Raw genomic sequence first — 8073 nt, forward strand, 5'->3', positions numbered from 1 at the left:
TTCTTAAGTGTTTTATGTGCATAAAAAGGTAAAATATATACTATATACTAAGACAAACATTTGACTAACTGACGCTAAATAAGAAATTTATCCGTTCTGTCTTACCTACAAATTTGACTTAAAGACAGAGTTAGGAACTGATCTCAATTTTAACCCAGGGACTGTAGTTAATTATTACTAGGAGTTGAGGAAAGCTTCAGTGAGAAAGCTTTTGACCCTAGCCCTGAAGGATGAGTAGAATTTCAATTGTACAGGGTTATTCCAGGCATTGTGATCATAATAAGCAAATGTGAATTCTCTATGTACACAAAATCTTAAAGGGAGTGATCTGATATTGCTAAAGCAAAGGGTGGCGTAGGAGCCTTGGTAGTGCAACAGTTAGGCACTCGGCTACTAACCTAAAGGATGGCAGTGTGATTCTACCCAGCGACTCCATGGGAGAAAGACCTGGCAATGTGTTCTCATAAAGATTACAGCCTAGAAAATACTCTGTCATGTAGAGTTGCTATGAGTCGAAAATCGACTCAGTGTTATCCAACAGCAAAGGGTGGCATTGTGTTCAGGCCTTGCTAATATCATTTAAGATTAGATCATGAAGAACTTGAAAACCATGTTAAGCCAGTGAATAAAATGAAAGTTCACTTTTGCTATTCAGCTTCCTAATGTATTCTAATGTCTTCTAGAGGTCCCTGAGTGGCTCAAACAATTTGCACTTGACTACCAATCTAAGGGTTGGCGGTTTGAATCCATCTAATGGCACTGTGGAAGAAAGGCCTGGTGATCTGCTTTCGTAAAGGATGCAGCCAAGAAAACCCTATGGGGCAGTTCTATTCTGTAACACGTGGGGTCACCATGAGTCGAAATTGACTGGACAGCAACAGGAATTGACTGGATAACAACAGATTTTTTTTTTTTTTTTGGGTTATGTCCTCTGGGCCTATTACACTTCCACAGTACCCTTTCTCACAAAGTAGTGATCTTTCCCATAAGCACATGATCTGAGTACATCATAACTTTTACCTTGTAATCATTTCTAGATAGGTTTTATCTTTTTTGCTAGATTATAAGGTCCATAAGAGTAAGGCTTTTCTAATTCTCGGTGTTGAAATCTCCCAGTGAAATTGCTGGGATAGTGAATTGATTACCTCTTTTAGCAGAAAAAGCTACAGGGTCGCTATGAGTTGGAATTAACTCGGCCACAGTGGGTTTGGAATTTTTTGCAGAAAAATAAAAGTTTCTACTTTGTATTCATATTGATCCTATCTTTTACTGAATTATTTATGAGAAGTTTTCCCATCACTGAATAATATCAAAAACAAGATCTCTGACTTCTGGCTGAGGTTTAGGAATGTAAACCAAAAACCAAACACTGCCATCAAGTCAATTCCATCTCATAGTGACCCTATGGAAACCATATGGGGCAGTTCTACACTGTCCTATAGGGTTGCTATGAGTAAGGAATGTAATTTACTAGCTCAGCACATTTCTTGAACATCTACCAGGTACTAATTTAGGTGCTTGAGATGCATCAGTGAACAAACAGACAAAAATCCTTGCCTTTGTGAGGCCTACATTCCAAGGAGACAGATAATAGAGCATTATGTAAATAAGAAGATGATATTGCTATGAATAGGAGCCCAGGTGGTGCAGTGGTTAACCGCTTGTCTGCTAACCAAAAGGTTGGCAGTATGAACCCACCAGCTGCTCCGTAGGAAAAAGATGTGACAGTATGCTCAGGTAAAGAAACTATGGGGTAGGTAGCTGGTATTTAAAGCCATGAGATCACTACTACTCTGTTCTATAGGATGGCTGTGAGTCAATCTGCTGGGTGGCAACGGCTTTTTTTTTTTGTTTAATGTGCTGTGGAAAAAATACGATAAGGTGGATGGTGAGGCAGTTGTCAGAACAAGGTGGTCAGTGTTGAGTTCCTTAAGAAAGTGACTTGAGCAAAGACAAACTGAGTGAGTGCATTAGCTGTGTAGATATCTGGGAGGCAAAGCGATTCAGGAAAAAAGAACAGCCAGGGCAAGAGCCCTAAGAAAGAACACTCCTGGCATCTTCCAGCACCACCAAGGAGGCCTGTTTGACTGGTGTGGAGTAGGCAAGAAGAGAAGTAATAGGAGATGAAGTCAGAGGGGTAGGCAGATCTTGTTGTAAGGACATCTGCTTTTAACCAGTGAAACGGTATCTCTGGAAGGTTTTGAGCAGAGTAATGGCAAGAGTTGACTTGTTTTAAGTGGTTTATTCTTGATATTATGCTAGAGTTTAAGGTGTCAGGCTGAAAAAGGAAGATCAGTTAAGACACTATCACAGTAATCCAGGTGAGAGGTGAAAGTTTAAACCAGGGTGATAGCAGGAAAGTCTGATTCCAGGTATATCTTGAAGGTAGATCAACAGAATTTTATGATAGATTTGATGTGGGTGTTTTGGTTATATATTGCTGTGTAATAAACTATCCAAAATCTTAGTGGCATAAAACAACGTAAGTTTTATTTGCTTGATTCTATGAGTCAGAAAGTCAAGCAAGGTTCAGCTGGGCAGTTCTCCATGTGGCATTGGCAGGGAATATACACTCAACTGTGTTCAGCTGGTATGTTGGGATGAAAGATAGCTTTCTTACAAATCTGGTGTCTCAGTGCTCGTCACATGGCCTCTCCTCCACACGGCCTCTCTCCATGTGGCTATCTTAGGTGCCCTCACAGTATGGCAGTTTCAGGGTACTCAGACTTCTTGGCAACTTGCGTCCAAGCCACAGTGTATAAACAATTAAGACACTACTTGCAGCAGGCTTTCTAATGTCCCATTGGTCTAAATTAGTCACGTGGCCGGGAGAGTTAGTGTTGGAGGGGACTATTGGAGGTCACTCTTAATAGAAGTGGGAGAGAAAGGGGAGTCAGTGTTTCCGTGGTTGTTGCACTCCAGCTGCTAACAGAAAGATCAACGGTTCAAACCCACCAGCCACTCTGGGAGAAAGATGTGGCAATCTGCTCCCGTAAAGATTACAGCCTTGGAAACCCTATGGGGCAGTTTTACTTTATCCTATAGGGTCAATATGAGTTGGAATCGACAGCACACAGCAGGCAAGCAACTAGAAAGATGGTGTTAACATTAATTGAAAAAAGGAAAGCTACAGGTGAAACAATTTTGAGGACAAAGATCAAGATTACATTTTTACATGTTAAATTTGAGACATAAATCTGGGGTTTAAGAAAGAGTTCAGGGCTGTAAATATAAAGTCGGGAGTCATCTGCAAATAGCTGGTATTTAAAGCCATGTGATCATCAAATGTGTGAATGGACCTGAGAAGAGGACCAAGGATCCAGCCCTGGAGCATTCCAGAGTTTAAGAGGTAGGAGAGAAAAGGAGGAATCAGTGACACAGGGAGAAATCAAGAGAGAATTAGTATCCTGGAAGCCAAGGGGAGAAGTATGTCCAGGAGGGAGTAATCAAATTTGTATAACAAATTTCTGATAGGTCAAGTAGATTAGGACTGGGAATTGGAAATTAGCTTTAGTAGTATGGAGATGCTTACCCTGCTTCAGTTGCCCTTAGGTCCATCTGGACTCATAAGGACCCTATGGAACAGAGTGGCCTATAGGGTTTCCAAGAAGTGGCTGGTGGATTCAAACTGCCGACCTTTTGGTTAGCAGTCCTAGCTCGCTATGGCTCTTAACCATTGTGCCACTATGAGCAGTTTCAGTAGACTCCTTGGAGGATGTAATGAAATCTTGATTAGAGTGGGTTGAGAAAGAAACAGCCCCTGACATTCTGGGAATAATCTGGCACAGCTAAACCTCGATGTTCTTACTAATCTGACATAGCTAAACCATTTTCCCCTGCCTCTCACAGAACATCCACTTCAAACAAGGTCACAGTCTAGCACAAAACAACAAACGCCCCTCTCTTGCTAAATGAGCAGCTATTTACCAATTTTATCTTTATCCTCCTTTTCGTTTACTCCCTATAGTCAAAATTCCTTAAGATCATAGAATTTCCCCCACTTTTGGAGATAGCCCAAACCAGAAAGAGTCCCTGCTTCCTTAGGCCTTCCCCAAAATTACTCGACCAAAATCCAAATCCTATAACAGGTTCTTACTGAGGCACCCCATGACTCCTGACGTGTGCTCTTCCAGCACTAAATTCAACTACAGGTGTTTCTTTGATCTTTGACTAATGGGCATTAGCAGGATTAAGAGACAGTAAGAGGAATGGTGAGTGCGGGGAAACTGGGTGAAGACTTTTTTGTTCCAAAGGAAAGCAGGGGAATAGGATGACAGCCTGAGGGGAAATTGGGTCAAGGTTTTAAGATAGAAAAATAACAGCATGTTTGTATGTTGAGGGGAAAAATCAAAAACCAAAACCACTGGCATGGATTCGGACTCACAACGATCCTGTAAGGGCAGGACGAACAGCACCATAGGGTTTCCAAGGAGCGGCTGGTGGATACGAACTGGTGACCTCTATGGTTAGCCCCCGCACCAAATGGGCTTCTATTAAGAAGGAAGAAAAATTGATTCTGGAGTAGGGAAAAAGTTGGTGGCTAACATTCGGAAGATACAGGATCTAGTGCTTTACATAGGGTTGGCTTCAGGTAGGAGCTTGGCTCCTTCACTTATGGAGCTCCCTGCACAAGAACCTAGAACGTGCCTAGATGTGGTGGTGCGAGTGTGTGGGGGTGTTCTCTGATTGCTTCAGAGTTCTCAGTGAACCGGGAAGAAGACAGAAAACCCGCCGCCTTCAAATATCTAATTCCCTATCCTACTTTTCACATCTCAGTTCTTTTGTGCCTTTTTCTCAAAGAGCCTCACCTTACAGAATATTGATTTCCCAGTATCCAGCCAATTCATGGATGAAATGAATCCCTAGCGGCGCAGTGGTTAAGAGCTCAGTCTCTAACCGAAAGGTCGGCGGTTGGAATCCACCATCCGCTCCTTCGACACCCTGTGGGGCAGTTGTAGCCTATCCTACAGGGTCACGATGAATCGGAATCAACTACAAGGCAACGTTTTTTTTTTTTTTTAAATAGATATAGTCCCAGGAACAATTGAAGAAAACTTTGAATTGTGCACTAGTTGTATAAATCTGACTACAGAAAGAAATATTTATCACTGTGTATTAAAAAAAAATTTTTTTTTTATTCCCATAGGGATCCCCCCCCCCAGGACACGCAGTGTATTGCAGGTGAAAGAAGGAAAATAAACAGGAGGAGGATAAATTCGTTCTTTTTCTTAAGAGTCCTTCGGCACCCCCAATTGCCTTTACATCGGATCTCTAAGTTTTAGAAAAGCAACTAAAATTGGGGCTCAGAATTTTGTTCTTATACAAGTATGCATAGTAACACAGAATGCCAATCTCAACCTTAAACCCGGCCCTTTTAGTTTCCCGTGCTAGAGCGGGAGGTTGGGAGAGATCCGCGAAATGAAAGGGGAGCGTGTGCTTTCAAGTGCGCAAGCGCAACTTTCGACACTTGTGGTTTGCAAAATGGAGTATTCCTTCCAGAGATCTGGTTAATATTGGGAGTATTTAAATTAACTTAATTTAAATAACTCTTCCTGCTTCCTGTTAAGACCTAAAAATGTCTGGGAAAACTAAAAGTCGTAATCAAAAGCCTTGCGCCCAACGTGGGGCTCGAACCCACGACCCTGGGATTAAGAGTCCCATGCTCTACCGACTGAGCTAGCCGGGCACTTGTGTAACAAGTCTTTTTTTTTCTCCTTTCATAGACCTCCAACTAGATTTATTATGCTGTTCCTGCTCCTTCAGTGTTGCATTATAGTCATTATATTGCTAATTCTGTATTTCAGAATTATTTTGTTAGAACGGTTTAGAATATTTATTTACTATGCTTTAGCAGAATTAAGAATTTTTAGGAACGAGTATATATATCCCAAGTTCACTGAAAGCTTATATGCAAGTCATTACTGGGTCATTGAACCCTTTTTTCTGAAATGTTTTTAAATATTTGCTGCCCAGTATGTTATTTTCTTTACATCAAGACGTATGAAGGCTGTCCAACACCCATCTAATGGTTTATTAGATTCCTACAGTTTTGGGCAAAGGTCCAACCTCTAAGAGGTTAGTTACACTGAAGAACAACCAGGCGTAGGTACTTAAGTACGGTCGGGTCCAGGAAAGCTAAACTGAGTGAAAAATCCAGCGCCGTCGAGTCGATTCCGACTCGTAGCGACCCTGTAGGGCAGAGTAGAACTGCCCCACAGAGATTCCAAGGAGCGACTGGGGGATTTGAACTGCTGACCCATTGGTTAGCAGCCCTAGTACTTAACCACTACGCCACGAAGGTTTCCAAATTGAGTAAAAAGGGCTCTGATTCAATTAAAATAAAGGCTTTGTCCGGTAACTGCCTGACAATCGAGCATGACAGAAACTGGGAAGGATCACTCAATCTTAAGGTAAAGAATGTAAATTCTAAGATGAGAAGAGCAGAACCTGATTTTGGCCATATTATGACAAACTCAGACAATGGAAGGATATCCTATGCATACTCAGTAACCTTTCTGGCTAAGGAATTCTGCGGATTTCTGTAGTTGCGTGGGGAAGGGTTTCCAACTTCTCAGAACTGCAAGTTGAAGTACCTAATTGTAAACCTGAGGCTAACAAAAGATTTTTAGGATATGAGTGGTAATCCACTCGATGGCAACTAACAACAAACAACAACATTCTTAATATACATTATTTAGAAGCTAAACACATTGGGCATCACATTTCCTGAAGTAATCAATTTTTAAAAAGAAAAAAATAATAAGATATAAAATAATGTTGTATGTTTAAATTCCTCAAAGTACAAATGAAATTTGAGTATTTAAATTTTTTTAAGCTTAAAATATTATTACAATTATTCCTAACAAATTTTTCTTGTAATTGCAAACTTTGGTTTATTTGTGATTATTTTATAACTTGACAGATGAAACTAGAAAGTAAATTTAACTGTATTTACTTGCATATTCAACATATTTATTAAATACTTACTAAGTGCAAGGCATCGTGTTAGGTATTCTTGTGGATAGAAGAATAAAATAGTCCCTGATAACCTCAATAAGCTTATTACCCTATAAAAAAAGATGTGTATAAATTATAAACCAATTTTGTATGCTTGCTTATTAGATATGGTCTACTTCCAAAAATACTTTGGAGTAGCCTAATTAAAACCAAACCGACCAACCAATACCTACACCTTTTAAGTCTTCTTAGGAATCAAGCAACTAATCAAGAACCTGAGGCAATTCAATGAATTCTTCCAAAACACAACAGAAATGAACAATCCAGCCCCAAACTAGGCAGTTCAGCTAACAACGAGTTCAGAAAGAGCACCAATTTTCTAATTAGAATATAAGGTAGGCACTTGGCACTCATTAGCGTTTACCACACACAAGTAGTTAATTAAAAGTTTAACTGGACGCCTAAATAAGTTTGCAGTACTTAGTTTACCTTCAGGTTACACCCTCCTAAGACGATAACTTTTTGCTTTCTTCAGTGCTTTCTTGGTCTGTTGTTGTTAGCTGCCCCGGGGTAGATTTTGGTTCATAGCGGCCCCCTGTGACAGAGTAGAAAGCTGCCCCATAAGGTTTTCTAGACTATACTCTTGTTGAGAGCAGATCGCCAGGTCTTTCTCCTGTGGAGCCTCTGAGTAGGTCTCAGTCAGGATCTTTCCTGAAAGAACCACAACTAAAATGTTTTAATGAGTGTGGGGCAAAGTAAGTGACTCGTCTTCCAAGTAAATTCATATCCTTTATTTAAGAATAAAACCTAACCATGTAATTATGATGCTTCTTACCAAAAGAGTTCATTGGCAGGAAAAAGCAATTGAAATGCCTCTTTTCCCTTTACATCCAATTCTTCAGCAAGCCCTGAATAGATGTAGATGTAAACCCAACCCAAACCAAATCCATTGCCATTAACTTGAATTCCAACTCATAAGGACCCTATAGGACAGTAGAACTACCCCAACTGATTTCTAAGGAATCTTTATGGAAGCTGACTGCCGCATCTTTCTTCCCCAGAGCTGTTGGTGGATTCCAACCACCAACCTTTTGGTTAGTAGGCAAGTGCTTAATC

General features: G+C 40.5%; 1 long non-coding RNA gene and 1 other non-coding gene across 2 annotated transcripts in view; both read right to left on the reverse strand.

Annotated features, from left to right (window-relative positions):
* Positions 1-7640, reverse strand: part of LOC126083973 (uncharacterized) — a 31416-nt gene extending 23776 nt beyond the window's left edge. Inside the window, exons 1-2 of the long non-coding RNA XR_007518896.1 lie at positions 7447-7640; positions 6988-7067 (exon numbers count right to left, since the gene is read on the reverse strand). This is a non-coding gene — a long non-coding RNA (uncharacterized LOC126083973). The remainder of the gene's footprint in view (positions 1-6987; positions 7068-7446) is intronic.
* Positions 5614-5686, reverse strand: TRNAK-CUU (transfer RNA lysine (anticodon CUU)). Its single transcript has one exon. It is a non-coding gene; the product is annotated as a tRNA-Lys (tRNA).
* Positions 7641-8073: the final 433 nt, after the last annotated feature.

The sequence above is a fragment of the Elephas maximus genome, chromosome 10 (genome assembly GCF_024166365.1).
Source record: "Elephas maximus indicus isolate mEleMax1 chromosome 10, mEleMax1 primary haplotype, whole genome shotgun sequence".
NCBI classification, from domain to species: Eukaryota; Metazoa; Chordata; class Mammalia; order Proboscidea; family Elephantidae; genus Elephas; species Elephas maximus.